At 39.0% G+C, this 23,284-nt stretch overlaps 6 long non-coding RNA genes across 6 annotated transcripts; all 6 read left to right on the forward strand.

Moving 5' to 3' along the window:
• Nucleotides 1–1,028: 1,028 nt before the first annotated feature.
• Nucleotides 1,029–2,963, forward strand: LOC125371752. Its single transcript, XR_007217762.1, has 3 exons — nucleotides 1,029–1,087; nucleotides 1,794–1,916; nucleotides 2,901–2,963. It is a non-coding gene; the product is annotated as an uncharacterized LOC125371752 (long non-coding RNA).
• Nucleotides 2,964–5,045: 2,082 nt separating this feature from the next.
• On the forward strand, nucleotides 5,046–6,980 carry LOC125371756. The gene is made up of 3 exons (XR_007217766.1): nucleotides 5,046–5,104; nucleotides 5,811–5,933; nucleotides 6,918–6,980. It is a non-coding gene; the product is annotated as an uncharacterized LOC125371756 (long non-coding RNA).
• Nucleotides 6,981–9,062: 2,082 nt separating this feature from the next.
• On the forward strand, nucleotides 9,063–10,997 carry LOC125371755. The gene is made up of 3 exons (XR_007217765.1): nucleotides 9,063–9,121; nucleotides 9,828–9,950; nucleotides 10,935–10,997. It is a non-coding gene; the product is annotated as an uncharacterized LOC125371755 (long non-coding RNA).
• Nucleotides 10,998–13,079: 2,082 nt separating this feature from the next.
• LOC125371754 lies at nucleotides 13,080–15,014 on the forward strand. Its single transcript, XR_007217764.1, has 3 exons — nucleotides 13,080–13,138; nucleotides 13,845–13,967; nucleotides 14,952–15,014. It is a non-coding gene; the product is annotated as an uncharacterized LOC125371754 (long non-coding RNA).
• Nucleotides 15,015–17,096: 2,082 nt separating this feature from the next.
• LOC125371750 lies at nucleotides 17,097–19,031 on the forward strand. The gene is made up of 3 exons (XR_007217760.1): nucleotides 17,097–17,155; nucleotides 17,862–17,984; nucleotides 18,969–19,031. It is a non-coding gene; the product is annotated as an uncharacterized LOC125371750 (long non-coding RNA).
• A 2,097-nt stretch (nucleotides 19,032–21,128) lies between these two features.
• Nucleotides 21,129–23,054, forward strand: LOC125371751. Its single transcript, XR_007217761.1, has 3 exons — nucleotides 21,129–21,178; nucleotides 21,885–22,007; nucleotides 22,992–23,054. It is a non-coding gene; the product is annotated as an uncharacterized LOC125371751 (long non-coding RNA).
• The last annotated feature ends 230 nt before the right edge of the window (nucleotides 23,055–23,284 follow it).

Consider the following 23,284-nt stretch of genomic DNA (forward strand, 5'->3'; position numbering starts at 1 on the left):
GACCTCCCATAGTTAAAATACCAAATATGGACCTGTCATTTATATATTGGCCTATGTAAACAAGGCAGGGGTACCAGTTCCAGCAAGCTCACTGAGTCCAGCTTCTTTTATGACTTAAGCTTATTAGTGTCACAACCAAATTCCATGTTATGTACCAGACTTTGCTATCCTCAGTTGTTATCAGCAAAGGTCAGCAAACAACTTACCATTAATAAATTAAAAATATGAAAGCCTAATTTGCTTTGAATTTCCAAGTATTGTCTATCATACGGGGTCGAAAAGATACTTTTGGGGGGATATGTTCGAAGCAGCGTCTGGCAACCATGGAATTGACCTGTGAACCCATCCTTGTGTGAAACAAGAATAAACAATAAAGGCCTGTGTACTGTCATAGAAAGTTCTTTATTAAAACAGAAGTTCATTTTGTAATCAGTTGACAAAATCTAAATAATTTAACCCTCACAGCTCTTTTGGTACATCAGATATGTGTATATGGGTGTCATATAGACCTGTCAGATAGGAAAAAGTATTGAACTTGAAACAATTTCCATTTGTTTCCAAGAAGCTACATCTATTTACAATGAATACATCACAAATTTGACAAGTGCAGTTTTAGACAGTTGTGTCTACAGGTTCTACTACACTAAATCAGAACTGGTTGTGACAGTGCGGTTTTCGTAGGGAGCCTTCAGTACAGATCAAGAGACATATGCAGGCTGTGATTGGATGATATTGTGTAAGATTTTTATGTCTTTTAAATGCACATCCATCCAGTAATTAAAACTGCCCATATTTTTCAATATTTGGTGCTGACTTTTTGAACAAGATGACTTGTGCTTTATGTGAGCACAGATATTTTCAAGCAGGTGATATTTGGTGCGGAACTGGGGTTGGTGTGTTCAGCTTCCTGTACTCGGAAAAGGAGCTGGGTAAACTAGCCAAAATTTGTGTTTTTATTGCAGCTTTAAGGCCAGACTGTGCACATATGTAAATGTTATGGCTGTTGAATGCCTAGTTGTTTTTTAAAAAGCTATAACGTTACTATAGAAGTCTATGGGAAAACATTTGGTTGTGTGTAACCTGTAGGGTAAGTGCATATTTCAGCATTTCCTAATTTATATGTTTTTCTGTATATCTATTGCCATGGAGACCTTTTGGGATAATTGTAGAGGCAAATTTGAACGCAAAATGGGTGAAGCGAGTGGGAAATGGGGTTGTAAGGAATGGTTGGGCTGCCGTGATAAGCAGGGCTATGGTCGTTGCTTCTTTTTGTGGCCGTCAAAGGCGCGGACAGAGGAGAGAGCTCACAGAATAGCCCTCTGCATTGTGCATAAATGCCTTCCAGATGGTTTTAGCAACACTGACAACTTTGGCAACAAAGTTGAAGTGAGCCATCTCTGTCATAACGCCTCTTGTGTGAATGTTGAGCATTTGAAAGTAGAGTCCCATGAAATTAACATGGAGAGACTTCACTGTCGACAACAGGGCTTGTGCACCAAAAGTCATAAACCCTACTGTTTGGTGTAAGTTATGTATCTGATCATTATATCTTTCTGTTTGGGGCAATTTTTAAGATGGATTATCCTATTTTGGGTGTAAATTTCTCAAATATGCATTTCTTTTCAATAACATGTCTTTCGAATAATGAACTTTTCTACAATGATGGAGTTTGAATAGTTCTAACTTTTTCCTTGCACGGCGGTCCTTACTTTTCTGTGATTTCTTGTATGTTTTAGCTTTAAGTACTTTATTATGACTTTTGCTTATCTCATCATCTATTTTTCCTTTTGCAGTGACAGCACAGCCAAGCCCTAATCGAAGATTGCGAATTGACTTTACCGGACTCTGGCAGTTGACGCTATGAACAGCACTGTGAGCTCTACCTTGGAAGTTACGAGCAAAGGTGGTATCGCGAGGTAATGACCGGCGCAATGCCTTGTTTGTTGCCTCACACTTTTGACTATTGAGGTTGAATTGCGTCTTTTCGATCATGTTCGGGCCGAGACGAAAATCAGTGCATTTTCTCAAATTTTGAAAGTTAGTTTCATTGTTTCCAATTTTGAAGTTTTTATCTAAATATTTACTTTGCAATAACCAATTTTTCTTCTCCCCCTTGCAAACAAATGACTGCCTTCTACATTTTCTGTGATCACCCATGTAACAGTTTGCAATAGCATCAGAAGTACATGAAAGAGATGTCTTCAACTTTGTCAGGTTACCTGCATGACTTGAGTAAGCAGCTGAGAACTCAGCTGCACATCTGGATGCACAGTCTAAAGAAAATGTATTTGCCAAACTTTGTTTGTCTTTTTTGGTTCTAGCAGGCATCATATCCACAACAAATTTAGAATTTTTAATAAACTTTCTATGGCTGGCCGAGAGATGCCGTGTATCGAGAAAAGTTTGTGGGGAAACATCCATATCACCTGCTTCATACATTTCAGAGAGAGCTGTGTGAGCTGCACTGTCAGCATCTGTTGTCAAAAATTCTACCTCAATTTGATCTTTCTTTAAGTCCCTGAAACACTCTGCAGCTAACTGTTTTTCATTACCAATTGATTCTGACATGTGCAAATCAGATGTGCAGTCTGGGTTGTTGACACAAGAAATGTTGTCAACTAAACTGTGCTTTGAACAGAGCTTTGATTTTGTGTTTAAAGCCAAAATTTGATGATCACTAGTTTGGTTCTCAGTGGCCACATAGGTTACCTGAGTGGCTGGCTGAAAAGGGGTTTTCCCAACACCTGAACAAAGTGGATTGTTGTACATTGCATCAGTTGATAAACTAATGTTATTTAAATTTGTTCCCCTGTATTTATTTATTTCCCTTATTTCCACCCTCCTGGCTCTCATATCCTTTGTGTTCTGAGATTTTATATTATCACAAACTCTGTTCGCAGCTTTCTGCATCCCTGAATGGGATGGTGGAGGTATATCGGCACTCATGCACAGGACACGGAAACTCTCACTTCCAATGGGACATTTTGAGAGGCCTATCTGAAGTCCAGTATTGGCAGTGGAAGATCGACGTCCCCTTCTCATTCCACTACCCTCTACCTCCTTGTACAGTTTATGGTACTCTGACAGGTATGTACAGTCAGTGCATTTAAGTCTCTCTATCCAGTTAAGTCCCCACTGCTGTTCATTGTCTATGTCCATGACAATGTCCCCCTTACACATAGGCGAAGTCTTGGCGTGCTGGCGGAATGCCTCATTGTACAGTTTGTCAGTCTCTCCAACATGCAACAGGTGGTAAACATCAGCAGCAGTCCTGCAGATTAAAGAAAACCCATTGACTACTTTGAAAACTTCTAAATAAGCCTTTTAAGTATGTGATAGTGTTCGACATTTCTGAATTATCTCCCCTGGCAGATCAAATGCATATTCTATTTCTATCCCCCTCAAGCCCTTAATTAGGGTGTAACAACACTGTTTTTTATATGGTATTGAACAAACCACTCATATATGTATGAGAATTTGATCCCTTGCTGTACCTAATAACTGAAAACTGTCCATTATATTAAACTTTTATTAAGTGATCTCGTTAAAGGACAAATACTTGAACTTGGTAAGTTTATCCACCCATATCATTTAGCAGTGAGCATCTTGTATTCCCTACAAGTATTTCAAAGTCTAGGCCAAAGGAATAAATAGTTTAAAGTGTTATTACCTTTCACTTTTTGTTTTCAGGGTACTCTTATCCTCCTCAGGGGTGTTTTCCTTCCTTGGCCTTAATAGACGGTACGGTTCACTTGTCAGTGTTTGAACTTGCTGGACACCAGCCACCCCTACACTGCACACTTTCTTGTGGAGCTCAGTTGTCAACCTGACAGTTTTTGGCACTTTAAAGTTGCTTTGCTTTTCACTGGTGAATTTTTTGCCTGAATTCCAAGCTTTATGTCCCATTCTAAAAGATGTTATCGAATTCCTTCGATGTCTCCCCATGTTTCAAGAGTAGGTTCAAGATGTTGACACTATGAATTTTTCTTTGGAATGAAAGCATCAACATTGGTTCTTGACCTCCCATAGTTAAAATACCAAATATGGACCTGTCATTTATATATTGGCCTATGTAAACAAGGCAGGGGTACCAGTTCCAGCAAGCTCACTGAGTCCAGCTTCTTTTATGACTTAAGCTTATTAGTGTCACAACCAAATTCCATGTTATGTACCAGACTTTGCTATCCTCAGTTGTTATCAGCAAAGGTCAGCAAACAACTTACCATTAATAAATTAAAAATATGAAAGCCTAATTTGCTTTGAATTTCCAAGTATTGTCTATCATACGGGGTCGAAAAGATACTTTTGGGGGGATATGTTCGAAGCAGCGTCTGGCAACCATGGAATTGACCTGTGAACCCATCCTTGTGTGAAACAAGAATAAACAATAAAGGCCTGTGTACTGTCATAGAAAGTTCTTTATTAAAACAGAAGTTCATTTTGTAATCAGTTGACAAAATCTAAATAATTTAACCCTCACAGCTCTTTTGGTACATCAGATATGTGTATATGGGTGTCATATAGACCTGTCAGATAGGAAAAAGTATTGAACTTGAAACAATTTCCATTTGTTTCCAAGAAGCTACATCTATTTACAATGAATACATCACAAATTTGACAAGTGCAGTTTTAGACAGTTGTGTCTACAGGTTCTACTACACTAAATCAGAACTGGTTGTGACAGTGCGGTTTTCGTAGGGAGCCTTCAGTACAGATCAAGAGACATATGCAGGCTGTGATTGGATGATATTGTGTAAGATTTTTATGTCTTTTAAATGCACATCCATCCAGTAATTAAAACTGCCCATATTTTTCAATATTTGGTGCTGACTTTTTGAACAAGATGACTTGTGCTTTATGTGAGCACAGATATTTTCAAGCAGGTGATATTTGGTGCGGAACTGGGGTTGGTGTGTTCAGCTTCCTGTACTCGGAAAAGGAGCTGGGTAAACTAGCCAAAATTTGTGTTTTTATTGCAGCTTTAAGGCCAGACTGTGCACATATGTAAATGTTATGGCTGTTGAATGCCTAGTTGTTTTTTAAAAAGCTATAACGTTACTATAGAAGTCTATGGGAAAACATTTGGTTGTGTGTAACCTGTAGGGTAAGTGCATATTTCAGCATTTCCTAATTTATATGTTTTTCTGTATATCTATTGCCATGGAGACCTTTTGGGATAATTGTAGAGGCAAATTTGAACGCAAAATGGGTGAAGCGAGTGGGAAATGGGGTTGTAAGGAATGGTTGGGCTGCCGTGATAAGCAGGGCTATGGTCGTTGCTTCTTTTTGTGGCCGTCAAAGGCGCGGACAGAGGAGAGAGCTCACAGAATAGCCCTCTGCATTGTGCATAAATGCCTTCCAGATGGTTTTAGCAACACTGACAACTTTGGCAACAAAGTTGAAGTGAGCCATCTCTGTCATAACGCCTCTTGTGTGAATGTTGAGCATTTGAAAGTAGAGTCCCATGAAATTAACATGGAGAGACTTCACTGTCGACAACAGGGCTTGTGCACCAAAAGTCATAAACCCTACTGTTTGGTGTAAGTTATGTATCTGATCATTATATCTTTCTGTTTGGGGCAATTTTTAAGATGGATTATCCTATTTTGGGTGTAAATTTCTCAAATATGCATTTCTTTTCAATAACATGTCTTTCGAATAATGAACTTTTCTACAATGATGGAGTTTGAATAGTTCTAACTTTTTCCTTGCACGGCGGTCCTTACTTTTCTGTGATTTCTTGTATGTTTTAGCTTTAAGTACTTTATTATGACTTTTGCTTATCTCATCATCTATTTTTCCTTTTGCAGTGACAGCACAGCCAAGCCCTAATCGAAGATTGCGAATTGACTTTACCGGACTCTGGCAGTTGACGCTATGAACAGCACTGTGAGCTCTACCTTGGAAGTTACGAGCAAAGGTGGTATCGCGAGGTAATGACCGGCGCAATGCCTTGTTTGTTGCCTCACACTTTTGACTATTGAGGTTGAATTGCGTCTTTTCGATCATGTTCGGGCCGAGACGAAAATCAGTGCATTTTCTCAAATTTTGAAAGTTAGTTTCATTGTTTCCAATTTTGAAGTTTTTATCTAAATATTTACTTTGCAATAACCAATTTTTCTTCTCCCCCTTGCAAACAAATGACTGCCTTCTACATTTTCTGTGATCACCCATGTAACAGTTTGCAATAGCATCAGAAGTACATGAAAGAGATGTCTTCAACTTTGTCAGGTTACCTGCATGACTTGAGTAAGCAGCTGAGAACTCAGCTGCACATCTGGATGCACAGTCTAAAGAAAATGTATTTGCCAAACTTTGTTTGTCTTTTTTGGTTCTAGCAGGCATCATATCCACAACAAATTTAGAATTTTTAATAAACTTTCTATGGCTGGCCGAGAGATGCCGTGTATCGAGAAAAGTTTGTGGGGAAACATCCATATCACCTGCTTCATACATTTCAGAGAGAGCTGTGTGAGCTGCACTGTCAGCATCTGTTGTCAAAAATTCTACCTCAATTTGATCTTTCTTTAAGTCCCTGAAACACTCTGCAGCTAACTGTTTTTCATTACCAATTGATTCTGACATGTGCAAATCAGATGTGCAGTCTGGGTTGTTGACACAAGAAATGTTGTCAACTAAACTGTGCTTTGAACAGAGCTTTGATTTTGTGTTTAAAGCCAAAATTTGATGATCACTAGTTTGGTTCTCAGTGGCCACATAGGTTACCTGAGTGGCTGGCTGAAAAGGGGTTTTCCCAACACCTGAACAAAGTGGATTGTTGTACATTGCATCAGTTGATAAACTAATGTTATTTAAATTTGTTCCCCTGTATTTATTTATTTCCCTTATTTCCACCCTCCTGGCTCTCATATCCTTTGTGTTCTGAGATTTTATATTATCACAAACTCTGTTCGCAGCTTTCTGCATCCCTGAATGGGATGGTGGAGGTATATCGGCACTCATGCACAGGACACGGAAACTCTCACTTCCAATGGGACATTTTGAGAGGCCTATCTGAAGTCCAGTATTGGCAGTGGAAGATCGACGTCCCCTTCTCATTCCACTACCCTCTACCTCCTTGTACAGTTTATGGTACTCTGACAGGTATGTACAGTCAGTGCATTTAAGTCTCTCTATCCAGTTAAGTCCCCACTGCTGTTCATTGTCTATGTCCATGACAATGTCCCCCTTACACATAGGCGAAGTCTTGGCGTGCTGGCGGAATGCCTCATTGTACAGTTTGTCAGTCTCTCCAACATGCAACAGGTGGTAAACATCAGCAGCAGTCCTGCAGATTAAAGAAAACCCATTGACTACTTTGAAAACTTCTAAATAAGCCTTTTAAGTATGTGATAGTGTTCGACATTTCTGAATTATCTCCCCTGGCAGATCAAATGCATATTCTATTTCTATCCCCCTCAAGCCCTTAATTAGGGTGTAACAACACTGTTTTTTATATGGTATTGAACAAACCACTCATATATGTATGAGAATTTGATCCCTTGCTGTACCTAATAACTGAAAACTGTCCATTATATTAAACTTTTATTAAGTGATCTCGTTAAAGGACAAATACTTGAACTTGGTAAGTTTATCCACCCATATCATTTAGCAGTGAGCATCTTGTATTCCCTACAAGTATTTCAAAGTCTAGGCCAAAGGAATAAATAGTTTAAAGTGTTATTACCTTTCACTTTTTGTTTTCAGGGTACTCTTATCCTCCTCAGGGGTGTTTTCCTTCCTTGGCCTTAATAGACGGTACGGTTCACTTGTCAGTGTTTGAACTTGCTGGACACCAGCCACCCCTACACTGCACACTTTCTTGTGGAGCTCAGTTGTCAACCTGACAGTTTTTGGCACTTTAAAGTTGCTTTGCTTTTCACTGGTGAATTTTTTGCCTGAATTCCAAGCTTTATGTCCCATTCTAAAAGATGTTATCGAATTCCTTCGATGTCTCCCCATGTTTCAAGAGTAGGTTCAAGATGTTGACACTATGAATTTTTCTTTGGAATGAAAGCATCAACATTGGTTCTTGACCTCCCATAGTTAAAATACCAAATATGGACCTGTCATTTATATATTGGCCTATGTAAACAAGGCAGGGGTACCAGTTCCAGCAAGCTCACTGAGTCCAGCTTCTTTTATGACTTAAGCTTATTAGTGTCACAACCAAATTCCATGTTATGTACCAGACTTTGCTATCCTCAGTTGTTATCAGCAAAGGTCAGCAAACAACTTACCATTAATAAATTAAAAATATGAAAGCCTAATTTGCTTTGAATTTCCAAGTATTGTCTATCATACGGGGTCGAAAAGATACTTTTGGGGGGATATGTTCGAAGCAGCGTCTGGCAACCATGGAATTGACCTGTGAACCCATCCTTGTGTGAAACAAGAATAAACAATAAAGGCCTGTGTACTGTCATAGAAAGTTCTTTATTAAAACAGAAGTTCATTTTGTAATCAGTTGACAAAATCTAAATAATTTAACCCTCACAGCTCTTTTGGTACATCAGATATGTGTATATGGGTGTCATATAGACCTGTCAGATAGGAAAAAGTATTGAACTTGAAACAATTTCCATTTGTTTCCAAGAAGCTACATCTATTTACAATGAATACATCACAAATTTGACAAGTGCAGTTTTAGACAGTTGTGTCTACAGGTTCTACTACACTAAATCAGAACTGGTTGTGACAGTGCGGTTTTCGTAGGGAGCCTTCAGTACAGATCAAGAGACATATGCAGGCTGTGATTGGATGATATTGTGTAAGATTTTTATGTCTTTTAAATGCACATCCATCCAGTAATTAAAACTGCCCATATTTTTCAATATTTGGTGCTGACTTTTTGAACAAGATGACTTGTGCTTTATGTGAGCACAGATATTTTCAAGCAGGTGATATTTGGTGCGGAACTGGGGTTGGTGTGTTCAGCTTCCTGTACTCGGAAAAGGAGCTGGGTAAACTAGCCAAAATTTGTGTTTTTATTGCAGCTTTAAGGCCAGACTGTGCACATATGTAAATGTTATGGCTGTTGAATGCCTAGTTGTTTTTTAAAAAGCTATAACGTTACTATAGAAGTCTATGGGAAAACATTTGGTTGTGTGTAACCTGTAGGGTAAGTGCATATTTCAGCATTTCCTAATTTATATGTTTTTCTGTATATCTATTGCCATGGAGACCTTTTGGGATAATTGTAGAGGCAAATTTGAACGCAAAATGGGTGAAGCGAGTGGGAAATGGGGTTGTAAGGAATGGTTGGGCTGCCGTGATAAGCAGGGCTATGGTCGTTGCTTCTTTTTGTGGCCGTCAAAGGCGCGGACAGAGGAGAGAGCTCACAGAATAGCCCTCTGCATTGTGCATAAATGCCTTCCAGATGGTTTTAGCAACACTGACAACTTTGGCAACAAAGTTGAAGTGAGCCATCTCTGTCATAACGCCTCTTGTGTGAATGTTGAGCATTTGAAAGTAGAGTCCCATGAAATTAACATGGAGAGACTTCACTGTCGACAACAGGGCTTGTGCACCAAAAGTCATAAACCCTACTGTTTGGTGTAAGTTATGTATCTGATCATTATATCTTTCTGTTTGGGGCAATTTTTAAGATGGATTATCCTATTTTGGGTGTAAATTTCTCAAATATGCATTTCTTTTCAATAACATGTCTTTCGAATAATGAACTTTTCTACAATGATGGAGTTTGAATAGTTCTAACTTTTTCCTTGCACGGCGGTCCTTACTTTTCTGTGATTTCTTGTATGTTTTAGCTTTAAGTACTTTATTATGACTTTTGCTTATCTCATCATCTATTTTTCCTTTTGCAGTGACAGCACAGCCAAGCCCTAATCGAAGATTGCGAATTGACTTTACCGGACTCTGGCAGTTGACGCTATGAACAGCACTGTGAGCTCTACCTTGGAAGTTACGAGCAAAGGTGGTATCGCGAGGTAATGACCGGCGCAATGCCTTGTTTGTTGCCTCACACTTTTGACTATTGAGGTTGAATTGCGTCTTTTCGATCATGTTCGGGCCGAGACGAAAATCAGTGCATTTTCTCAAATTTTGAAAGTTAGTTTCATTGTTTCCAATTTTGAAGTTTTTATCTAAATATTTACTTTGCAATAACCAATTTTTCTTCTCCCCCTTGCAAACAAATGACTGCCTTCTACATTTTCTGTGATCACCCATGTAACAGTTTGCAATAGCATCAGAAGTACATGAAAGAGATGTCTTCAACTTTGTCAGGTTACCTGCATGACTTGAGTAAGCAGCTGAGAACTCAGCTGCACATCTGGATGCACAGTCTAAAGAAAATGTATTTGCCAAACTTTGTTTGTCTTTTTTGGTTCTAGCAGGCATCATATCCACAACAAATTTAGAATTTTTAATAAACTTTCTATGGCTGGCCGAGAGATGCCGTGTATCGAGAAAAGTTTGTGGGGAAACATCCATATCACCTGCTTCATACATTTCAGAGAGAGCTGTGTGAGCTGCACTGTCAGCATCTGTTGTCAAAAATTCTACCTCAATTTGATCTTTCTTTAAGTCCCTGAAACACTCTGCAGCTAACTGTTTTTCATTACCAATTGATTCTGACATGTGCAAATCAGATGTGCAGTCTGGGTTGTTGACACAAGAAATGTTGTCAACTAAACTGTGCTTTGAACAGAGCTTTGATTTTGTGTTTAAAGCCAAAATTTGATGATCACTAGTTTGGTTCTCAGTGGCCACATAGGTTACCTGAGTGGCTGGCTGAAAAGGGGTTTTCCCAACACCTGAACAAAGTGGATTGTTGTACATTGCATCAGTTGATAAACTAATGTTATTTAAATTTGTTCCCCTGTATTTATTTATTTCCCTTATTTCCACCCTCCTGGCTCTCATATCCTTTGTGTTCTGAGATTTTATATTATCACAAACTCTGTTCGCAGCTTTCTGCATCCCTGAATGGGATGGTGGAGGTATATCGGCACTCATGCACAGGACACGGAAACTCTCACTTCCAATGGGACATTTTGAGAGGCCTATCTGAAGTCCAGTATTGGCAGTGGAAGATCGACGTCCCCTTCTCATTCCACTACCCTCTACCTCCTTGTACAGTTTATGGTACTCTGACAGGTATGTACAGTCAGTGCATTTAAGTCTCTCTATCCAGTTAAGTCCCCACTGCTGTTCATTGTCTATGTCCATGACAATGTCCCCCTTACACATAGGCGAAGTCTTGGCGTGCTGGCGGAATGCCTCATTGTACAGTTTGTCAGTCTCTCCAACATGCAACAGGTGGTAAACATCAGCAGCAGTCCTGCAGATTAAAGAAAACCCATTGACTACTTTGAAAACTTCTAAATAAGCCTTTTAAGTATGTGATAGTGTTCGACATTTCTGAATTATCTCCCCTGGCAGATCAAATGCATATTCTATTTCTATCCCCCTCAAGCCCTTAATTAGGGTGTAACAACACTGTTTTTTATATGGTATTGAACAAACCACTCATATATGTATGAGAATTTGATCCCTTGCTGTACCTAATAACTGAAAACTGTCCATTATATTAAACTTTTATTAAGTGATCTCGTTAAAGGACAAATACTTGAACTTGGTAAGTTTATCCACCCATATCATTTAGCAGTGAGCATCTTGTATTCCCTACAAGTATTTCAAAGTCTAGGCCAAAGGAATAAATAGTTTAAAGTGTTATTACCTTTCACTTTTTGTTTTCAGGGTACTCTTATCCTCCTCAGGGGTGTTTTCCTTCCTTGGCCTTAATAGACGGTACGGTTCACTTGTCAGTGTTTGAACTTGCTGGACACCAGCCACCCCTACACTGCACACTTTCTTGTGGAGCTCAGTTGTCAACCTGACAGTTTTTGGCACTTTAAAGTTGCTTTGCTTTTCACTGGTGAATTTTTTGCCTGAATTCCAAGCTTTATGTCCCATTCTAAAAGATGTTATCGAATTCCTTCGATGTCTCCCCATGTTTCAAGAGTAGGTTCAAGATGTTGACACTATGAATTTTTCTTTGGAATGAAAGCATCAACATTGGTTCTTGACCTCCCATAGTTAAAATACCAAATATGGACCTGTCATTTATATATTGGCCTATGTAAACAAGGCAGGGGTACCAGTTCCAGCAAGCTCACTGAGTCCAGCTTCTTTTATGACTTAAGCTTATTAGTGTCACAACCAAATTCCATGTTATGTACCAGACTTTGCTATCCTCAGTTGTTATCAGCAAAGGTCAGCAAACAACTTACCATTAATAAATTAAAAATATGAAAGCCTAATTTGCTTTGAATTTCCAAGTATTGTCTATCATACGGGGTCGAAAAGATACTTTTGGGGGGATATGTTCGAAGCAGCGTCTGGCAACCATGGAATTGACCTGTGAACCCATCCTTGTGTGAAACAAGAATAAACAATAAAGGCCTGTGTACTGTCATAGAAAGTTCTTTATTAAAACAGAAGTTCATTTTGTAATCAGTTGACAAAATCTAAATAATTTAACCCTCACAGCTCTTTTGGTACATCAGATATGTGTATATGGGTGTCATATAGACCTGTCAGATAGGAAAAAGTATTGAACTTGAAACAATTTCCATTTGTTTCCAAGAAGCTACATCTATTTACAATGAATACATCACAAATTTGACAAGTGCAGTTTTAGACAGTTGTGTCTACAGGTTCTACTACACTAAATCAGAACTGGTTGTGACAGTGCGGTTTTCGTAGGGAGCCTTCAGTACAGATCAAGAGACATATGCAGGCTGTGATTGGATGATATTGTGTAAGATTTTTATGTCTTTTAAATGCACATCCATCCAGTAATTAAAACTGCCCATATTTTTCAATATTTGGTGCTGACTTTTTGAACAAGATGACTTGTGCTTTATGTGAGCACAGATATTTTCAAGCAGGTGATATTTGGTGCGGAACTGGGGTTGGTGTGTTCAGCTTCCTGTACTCGGAAAAGGAGCTGGGTAAACTAGCCAAAATTTGTGTTTTTATTGCAGCTTTAAGGCCAGACTGTGCACATATGTAAATGTTATGGCTGTTGAATGCCTAGTTGTTTTTTAAAAAGCTATAACGTTACTATAGAAGTCTATGGGAAAACATTTGGTTGTGTGTAACCTGTAGGGTAAGTGCATATTTCAGCATTTCCTAATTTATATGTTTTTCTGTATATCTATTGCCATGGAGACCTTTTGGGATAATTGTAGAGGCAAATTTGAACGCAAAATGGGTGAAGCGAGTGGGAAATGGGGTTGTAAGGAATGGTTGGGCTGCCGTGATAAGCAGGGCTATGGTCGTTGCTTCTTTTTGTGGCCGTCAAAGGCGCGGACAGAGGAGAGAGCTCACAGAATAGCCCTCTGCATTGTGCATAAATGCCTTCCAGATGGTTTTAGCAACACTGACAACTTTGGCAACAAAGTTGAAGTGAGCCATCTCTGTCATAACGCCTCTTGTGTGAATGTTGAGCATTTGAAAGTAGAGTCCCATGAAATTAACATGGAGAGACTTCACTGTCGACAACAGGGCTTGTGCACCAAAAGTCATAAACCCTACTGTTTGGTGTAAGTTATGTATCTGATCATTATATCTTTCTGTTTGGGGCAATTTTTAAGATGGATTATCCTATTTTGGGTGTAAATTTCTCAAATATGCATTTCTTTTCAATAACATGTCTTTCGAATAATGAACTTTTCTACAATGATGGAGTTTGAATAGTTCTAACTTTTTCCTTGCACGGCGGTCCTTACTTTTCTGTGATTTCTTGTATGTTTTAGCTTTAAGTACTTTATTATGACTTTTGCTTATCTCATCATCTATTTTTCCTTTTGCAGTGACAGCACAGCCAAGCCCTAATCGAAGATTGCGAATTGACTTTACCGGACTCTGGCAGTTGACGCTATGAACAGCACTGTGAGCTCTACCTTGGAAGTTACGAGCAAAGGTGGTATCGCGAGGTAATGACCGGCGCAATGCCTTGTTTGTTGCCTCACACTTTTGACTATTGAGGTTGAATTGCGTCTTTTCGATCATGTTCGGGCCGAGACGAAAATCAGTGCATTTTCTCAAATTTTGAAAGTTAGTTTCATTGTTTCCAATTTTGAAGTTTTTATCTAAATATTTACTTTGCAATAACCAATTTTTCTTCTCCCCCTTGCAAACAAATGACTGCCTTCTACATTTTCTGTGATCACCCATGTAACAGTTTGCAATAGCATCAGAAGTACATGAAAGAGATGTCTTCAACTTTGTCAGGTTACCTGCATGACTTGAGTAAGCAGCTGAGAACTCAGCTGCACATCTGGATGCACAGTCTAAAGAAAATGTATTTGCCAAACTTTGTTTGTCTTTTTTGGTTCTAGCAGGCATCATATCCACAACAAATTTAGAATTTTTAATAAACTTTCTATGGCTGGCCGAGAGATGCCGTGTATCGAGAAAAGTTTGTGGGGAAACATCCATATCACCTGCTTCATACATTTCAGAGAGAGCTGTGTGAGCTGCACTGTCAGCATCTGTTGTCAAAAATTCTACCTCAATTTGATCTTTCTTTAAGTCCCTGAAACACTCTGCAGCTAACTGTTTTTCATTACCAATTGATTCTGACATGTGCAAATCAGATGTGCAGTCTGGGTTGTTGACACAAGAAATGTTGTCAACTAAACTGTGCTTTGAACAGAGCTTTGATTTTGTGTTTAAAGCCAAAATTTGATGATCACTAGTTTGGTTCTCAGTGGCCACATAGGTTACCTGAGTGGCTGGCTGAAAAGGGGTTTTCCCAACACCTGAACAAAGTGGATTGTTGTACATTGCATCAGTTGATAAACTAATGTTATTTAAATTTGTTCCCCTGTATTTATTTATTTCCCTTATTTCCACCCTCCTGGCTCTCATATCCTTTGTGTTCTGAGATTTTATATTATCACAAACTCTGTTCGCAGCTTTCTGCATCCCTGAATGGGATGGTGGAGGTATATCGGCACTCATGCACAGGACACGGAAACTCTCACTTCCAATGGGACATTTTGAGAGGCCTATCTGAAGTCCAGTATTGGCAGTGGAAGATCGACGTCCCCTTCTCATTCCACTACCCTCTACCTCCTTGTACAGTTTATGGTACTCTGACAGGTATGTACAGTCAGTGCATTTAAGTCTCTCTATCCAGTTAAGTCCCCACTGCTGTTCATTGTCTATGTCCATGACAATGTCCCCCTTACACATAGGCGAAGTCTTGGCGTGCTGGCGGAATGCCTCATTGTACAGTTTGTCAGTCTCTCCAACATGCAACAGGTGGTAAACATCAGCAGCAGTCCTGCAGATTAAAGAAAACCCATTGACTACTTTGAAAACTTCTAAATAAGCCTTTTAAGTATGTGATAGTGTTCGACATTTCTGAATTATCTCCCCTGGCAGATCAAATGCATATTCTATTTCTATCCCCCTCAAGCCCTTAATTAGGGTGTAACAACACTGTTTTTTATATGGTATTGAACAAACCACTCATATATGTATGAGAATTTGATCCCTTGCTGTACCTAATAACTGAAAACTGTCCATTATATTAAACTTTTATTAAGTGATCTCGTTAAAGGACAAATACTTGAACTTGGTAAGTTTATCCACCCATATCATTTAGCAGTGAGCATCTTGTATTCCCTACAAGTATTTCAAAGTCTAGGCCAAAGGAATAAATAGTTTAAAGTGTTATTACCTTTCACTTTTTGTTTTCAGGGTACTCTTATCCTCCTCAGGGGTGTTTTCCTTCCTTGGCCTTAATAGACGGTACGGTTCACTTGTCAGTGTTTGAACTTGCTGGACACCAGCCACCCCTACACTGCACACTTTCTTGTGGAGCTCAGTTGTCAACCTGACAGTTTTTGGCACTTTAAAGTTGCTTTGCTTTTCACTGGTGAATTTTTTGCCTGAATTCCAAGCTTTATGTCCCATTCTAAAAGATGTTATCGAATTCCTTCGATGTCTCCCCATGTTTCAAGAGTAGGTTCAAGATGTTGACACTATGAATTTTTCTTTGGAATGAAAGCATCAACATTGGTTCTTGACCTCCCATAGTTAAAATACCAAATATGGACCTGTCATTTATATATTGGCCTATGTAAACAAGGCAGGGGTACCAGTTCCAGCAAGCTCACTGAGTCCAGCTTCTTTTATGACTTAAGCTTATTAGTGTCACAACCAAATTCCATGTTATGTACCAGACTTTGCTATCCTCAGTTGTTATCAGCAAAGGTCAGCAAACAACTTACCATTAATAAATTAAAAATATGAAAGCCTAATTTGCTTTGAATTTCCAAGTATTGTCTATCATACGGGGTCGAAAAGATACTTTTGGGGGGATATGTTCGAAGCAGCGTCTGGCAACCATGGAATTGACCTGTGAACCCATCCTTGTGTGAAACAAGAATAAACAATAAAGGCCTGTGTACTGTCATAGAAAGTTCTTTATTAAAACAGAAGTTCATTTTGTAATCAGTTGACAAAATCTAAATAATTTAACCCTCACAGCTCTTTTGGTACATCAGATATGTGTATATGGGTGTCATATAGACCTGTCAGATAGGAAAAAGTATTGAACTTGAAACAATTTCCATTTGTTTCCAAGAAGCTACATCTATTTACAATGAATACATCACAAATTTGACAAGTGCAGTTTTAGACAGTTGTGTCTACAGGTTCTACTACACTAAATCAGAACTGGTTGTGACAGTGCGGTTTTCGTAGGGAGCCTTCAGTACAGATCAAGAGACATATGCAGGCTGTGATTGGATGATATTGTGTAAGATTTTTATGTCTTTTAAATGCACATCCATCCAGTAATTAAAACTGCCCATATTTTTCAATATTTGGTGCTGACTTTTTGAACAAGATGACTTGTGCTTTATGTGAGCACAGATATTTTCAAGCAGGTGATATTTGGTGCGGAACTGGGGTTGGTGTGTTCAGCTTCCTGTACTCGGAAAAGGAGCTGGGTAAACTAGCCAAAATTTGTGTTTTTATTGCAGCTTTAAGGCCAGACTGTGCACATATGTAAATGTTATGGCTGTTGAATGCCTAGTTGTTTTTTAAAAAGCTATAACGTTACTATAGAAGTCTATGGGAAAACATTTGGTTGTGTGTAACCTGTAGGGTAAGTGCATATTTCAGCATTTCCTAATTTATATGTTTTTCTGTATATCTATTGCCATGGAGACCTTTTGGGATAATTGTAGAGGCAAATTTGAACGCAAAATGGGTGAAGCGAGTGGGAAATGGGGTTGTAAGGAATGGTTGGGCTGCCGTGATAAGCAGGGCTATGGTCGTTGCTTCTTTTTGTGGCCGTCAAAGGCGCGGACAGAGGAGAGAGCTCACAGAATAGCCCTCTGCATTGTGCATAAATGCCTTCCAGATGGTTTTAGCAACACTGACAACTTTGGCAACAAAGTTGAAGTGAGCCATCTCTGTCATAACGCCTCTTGTGTGAATGTTGAGCATTTGAAAGTAGAGTCCCATGAAATTAACATGGAGAGACTTCACTGTCGACAACAGGGCTTGTGCACCAAAAGTCATAAACCCTACTGTTTGGTGTAAGTTATGTATCTGATCATTATATCTTTCTGTTTGGGGCAATTTTTAAGATGGATTATCCTATTTTGGGTGTAAATTTCTCAAATATGCATTTCTTTTCAATAACATGTCTTTCGAATAATGAACTTTTCTACAATGATGGAGTTTGAATAGTTCTAACTTTTTCCTTGCACGGCGGTCCTTACTTTTCTGTGATTTCTTGTATGTTTTAGCTTTAAGTACTTTATTATGACTTTTGCTTATCTCATCATCTATTTTTCCTTTTGCAGTGACAGCACAGCCAAGCCCTAATCGAAGATTGCGAATTGACTTTACCGGACTCTGGCAGTTGACGCTATGAACAGCACTGTGAGCTCTACCTTGGAAGTTACGAGCAAAGGTGGTATCGCGAGGTAATGACCGGCGCAATGCCTTGTTTGTTGCCTCACACTTTTGACTATTGAGGTTGAATTGCGTCTTTTCGATCATGTTCGGGCCGAGACGAAAATCAGTGCATTTTCTCAAATTTTGAAAGTTAGTTTCATTGTTTCCAATTTTGAAGTTTTTATCTAAATATTTACTTTGCAATAACCAATTTTTCTTCTCCCCCTTGCAAACAAATGACTGCCTTCTACATTTTCTGTGATCACCCATGTAACAGTTTGCAATAGCATCAGAAGTACATGAAAGAGATGTCTTCAACTTTGTCAGGTTACCTGCATGACTTGAGTAAGCAGCTGAGAACTCAGCTGCACATCTGGATGCACAGTCTAAAGAAAATGTATTTGCCAAACTTTGTTTGTCTTTTTTGGTTCTAGCAGGCATCATATCCACAACAAATTTAGAATTTTTAATAAACTTTCTATGGCTGGCCGAGAGATGCCGTGTATCGAGAAAAGTTTGTGGGGAAACATCCATATCACCTGCTTCATACATTTCAGAGAGAGCTGTGTGAGCTGCACTGTCAGCATCTGTTGTCAAAAATTCTACCTCAATTTGATCTTTCTTTAAGTCCCTGAAACACTCTGCAGCTAACTGTTTTTCATTACCAATTGATTCTGACATGTGCAAATCAGATGTGCAGTCTGGGTTGTTGACACAAGAAATGTTGTCAACTAAACTGTGCTTTGAACAGAGCTTTGATTTTGTGTTTAAAGCCAAAATTTGATGATCACTAGTTTGGTTCTCAGTGGCCACATAGGTTACCTGAGTGGCTGGCTGAAAAGGGGTTTTCCCAACACCTGAACAAAGTGGATTGTTGTACATTGCATCAGTTGATAAACTAATGTTATTTAAATTTGTTCCCCTGTATTTATTTATTTCCCTTATTTCCACCCTCCTGGCTCTCATATCCTTTGTGTTCTGAGATTTTATATTATCACAAACTCTGTTCGCAGCTTTCTGCATCCCTGAATGGGATGGTGGAGGTATATCGGCACTCATGCACAGGACACGGAAACTCTCACTTCCAATGGGACATTTTGAGAGGCCTATCTGAAGTCCAGTATTGGCAGTGGAAGATCGACGTCCCCTTCTCATTCCACTACCCTCTACCTCCTTGTACAGTTTATGGTACTCTGACAGGTATGTACAGTCAGTGCATTTAAGGTCTCTCTATCCAGTTAAGTCCCCACTGCTGTTCATTGTCTATGTCCATGACAATGTCCCCCCTTACACATAGGCGAAGTCTTGGCGTGCTGGCGGAATGCCTCATTGTACAGTTTGTCAGTCTCTCCAACATGCAACAGGTGGTAAACATCAGCAGCAGTCCTGCAGATTAAAGAAAACCCATTGACTACTTTGAAAACTTCTAAATAAGCCTTTTAAGTATGTGATAGTGTTCGACATTTCTGAATTATCTCCCCTGGCAGATCAAATGCATATTCTATTTCTATCCCCCTCAAGCCCTTAATTAGGGTTGTAACAACACTGTTTTTTATATGGTATTGAACAAACCACTCATATATGTATGAGAATTTGATCCCTTGCTGTACCTAATAACTGAAAACTGTCCATTATATTAAACTTTTATTAAGTGATCTCGTTAAAGGACAAATACTTGAACTTGGTAAGTTTATCCACCCATATCATTTAGCAGTGAGCATCTTGTATTCCCTACAAGTATTTCAAAGTCTAGGCCAAAGGGAATAAATAGTTTAAAGTGTTTATTACCTTTCACTTTTTGTTTTCAGGGTACTCTTATCCTCCTCAGGGGTGTTTTCCTTCCTTGGCCTTAATAGACGGTACGGGTTCACTTGTCAGTGTTTGAACTTGCTGGACACCAGCCACCCCTACACTGCACACTTTCTTGTGGAGCTCAGTTGTCAACCTGACAGTTTTTGGCACTTTAAAGTTGCTTTGCTTTTCACTGGTGAATTTTTTTGCCTGAATTCCAAGCTTTATGTCCCATTCTAAAAGATGTTATCGAATTCCTTCGATGTCTCCCCATGTTTCAAGAGTAGGTTCAAGATGTTGACACTATGAATTTTTCTTTGGAATGAAAGCATCAACATTGGTTCTTGACCTCCCATAGTTAAAATACCAAATATGGACCTGTCATTTATATATTGGCCTATGTAAACAAGGCAGGGGTACCAGTTCCAGCAAGCTCACTGAGTCCAGCTTCTTTTATGACTTAAGCTTATTAGTGTCACAACCAAATTCCATGTTATGTACCAGACTTTGCTATCCTCAGTTGTTATCAGCAAAGGTCAGCAAACAACTTACCATTAATAAATTAAAAATATGAAAGCCTAATTTGCTTTGAATTTCCAAGTATTGTCTATCATACGGGGTCGAAAAGATACTTTTGGGGGGATATGTTCGAAGCAGCGTCTGGCAACCATGGAATTGACCTGTGAACCCATCCTTGTGTGAAACAAGAATAAACAATAAAGGCCTGTGTACTGTCATAGAAAGTTCTTTATTAAAACAGAAGTTCATTTTGTAATCAGTTGACAAAATCTAAATAATTTAACCCTCACAGCTCTTTTGGTACATCAGATATGTGTATATGGGTGTCATATAGACCTGTCAGATAGGAAAAAGTATTGAACTTGAAACAATTTCCATTTGTTTCCAAGAAGCTACATCTATTTACAATGAATACATCACAAATTTGACAAGTGCAGTTTTAGACAGTTGTGTCTACAGGTTCTACTACACTAAATCAGAACTGGTTGTGACAGTGCGGTTTTCGTAGGGAGCCTTCAGTACAGATCAAGAGACATATGCAGGCTGTGATTGGATGATATTGTGTAAGATTTTTATGTCTTTTAAATGCACATCCATCCAGTAATTAAAACTGCCCATATTTTTCAATATTTGGTGCTGACTTTTTGAACAAGATGACTTGTGCTTTATGTGAGCACAGATATTTTCAAGCAGGTGATATTTGGTGCGGAACTGGGGTTGTGTGTTCAGCTTCCTGTACTCGGAAAAGGAGCTGGGTAAACTAGCCAAAATTTGTGTTTTTATTGCAGCTTTAAGGCCAGACTGTGCACATATGTAAATGTTATGGCTGTTGAATGCCTAGTTGTTTTTAAAAAGCTATAACGGTTACTATAGAAGTCTATGGGAAAACATTTGGTTGTGTGTAACCTGTAGGGTAAGTGCATATTTCAGCATTTCCTAATTTATATGTTTTTCTGTATATCTATTGCCATGGAGACCTTTTGGGATAATTGTAGAGGCAAATTTGAACGCAAAATGGGTGAAGCGAGTGGGAAATGGGGTTGTAAGGAATGGTTGGGCTGCCGTGATAAGCAGGGCTATGGTCGTTGCTTCTTTTTGTGGCCGTCAAAGGCGCGGACAGAGGAGAGAGCTCACAGAATAGCCCTCTGCATTGTGCATAAATGCCTTCCAGATGGTTTTTAGCAACACTGACAACTTTGGCAACAAAGTTGAAGTGAGCCATCTCTGTCATAACGCCTCTTGTGTGAATGTTGAGCATTTGAAAGTAGAGTCCCATGAAATTAACATGGAGAGACTTCACTGTCGACAACAGGGCTTGTGCACCAAAAGTCATAACCCTACTGTTTGGTGTAAGTTATGTATCTGATCATTATATCTTTCTGTTTGGGGCAATTTTTAAGATGGATTATCCTATTTTGGGTGTAAATTTCTCAAATATGCATTTCTTTTCAATAACATGTCTTTCGAATAATGAACTTTTCTACAATGATGGAGTTTGAATAGTTCTAACTTTTTCCTTGCACGGCGGTCCTTACTTTTCTGTGATTTCTTGTATGTTTTAGCTTTAAGTACTTTATTATGACTTTTGCTTATCTCATCATCTATTTTTCCTTTTGCAGTGACAGCACAGCCAAGCCCTAATCGAAGATTGCGAATTGACTTTACCGGACTCTGGCAGTTGACGCTATGAACAGCACTGTGAGCTCTACCTTGGAAGTTACGAGCAAAGGTGGTATCGCGAGGTAATGACCGGCGCAATGCCTTGTTTGTTGCCTCACACTTTTGACTATTGAGGTTGAATTGCGTCTTTTCGATCATGTTCGGGCCGAGACGAAAATCAGTGCATTTTCTCAAATTTTGAAAGTTAGTTTCATTGTTTCCAATTTTGAAGTTTTTATCTAAATATTTACTTTGCAATAACCAATTTTTCTTCTCCCCCTTGCAAACAAATGACTGCCTTCTACATTTTCTGTGATCACCCATGTAACAGTTTGCAATAGCATCAGAAGTACATGAAAGAGATGTCTTCAACTTTGTCAGGTTACCTGCATGACTTGAGTAAGCAGCTGAGAACTCAGCTGCACATCTGGATGCACAGTCTAAAGAAAATGTATTTGCCAAACTTTGTTTGTCTTTTTTGGTTCTAGCAGGCATCATATCCACAACAAATTTAGAATTTTTAATAAACTTTCTATGGCTGGCCGAGAGATGCCGTGTATCGAGAAAAGTTTGTGGGGAAACATCCATATCACCTGCTTCATACATTTCAGAGAGAGCTGTGTGAGCTGCACTGTCAGCATCTGTTGTCAAAAATTCTACCTCAATTTGATCTTTCTTTAAGTCCCTGAAACACTCTGCAGCTAACTGTTTTTCATTACCAATTGATTCTGACATGTGCAAATCAGATGTGCAGTCTGGGTTGTTGACACAAGAAATGTTGTCAACTAAACTGTGCTTTGAACAGAGCTTTGATTTTGTGTTTAAAGCCAAAATTTGATGATCACTAGTTTGGTTCTCAGTGGCCACATAGGTTACCTGAGTGGCTGGCTGAAAAGGGGTTTTCCCAACACCTGAACAAAGTGGATTGTTGTACATTGCATCAGTTGATAAACTAATGTTATTTAAATTTGTTCCCCTGTATTTATTTATTTCCCTTATTTCCACCCTCCTGGCTCTCATATCCTTTGTGTTCTGAGATTTTATATTATCACAAACTCTGTTCGCAGCTTTCTGCATCCCTGAATGGGATGGTGGAGGTATATCGGCACTCATGCACAGGACACGGAAACTCTCACTTCCAATGGACATTTTGAGAGGCCTATCTGAAGTCCAGTATTGGCAGTGGAAGATCGACGTCCCCTTCTCATTCCACTACCCTCTACCTCCTTGTACAGTTTATGGTACTCTGACAGGTATGTACAGTCAGTGCATTTAAGTCTCTCTATCCAGTTAAGTCCCCACTGCTGTTCATTGTCTATGTCCATGACAATGTCCCCCTTACACATAGGCGAAGTCTTGG

Source organism: Haliotis rufescens, unplaced genomic scaffold (genome assembly GCF_023055435.1).
Source record: "Haliotis rufescens isolate VD_foot unplaced genomic scaffold, xgHalRufe1.0.p SCAF_308, whole genome shotgun sequence".
NCBI classification, from domain to species: domain Eukaryota; kingdom Metazoa; phylum Mollusca; class Gastropoda; order Lepetellida; family Haliotidae; genus Haliotis; species Haliotis rufescens.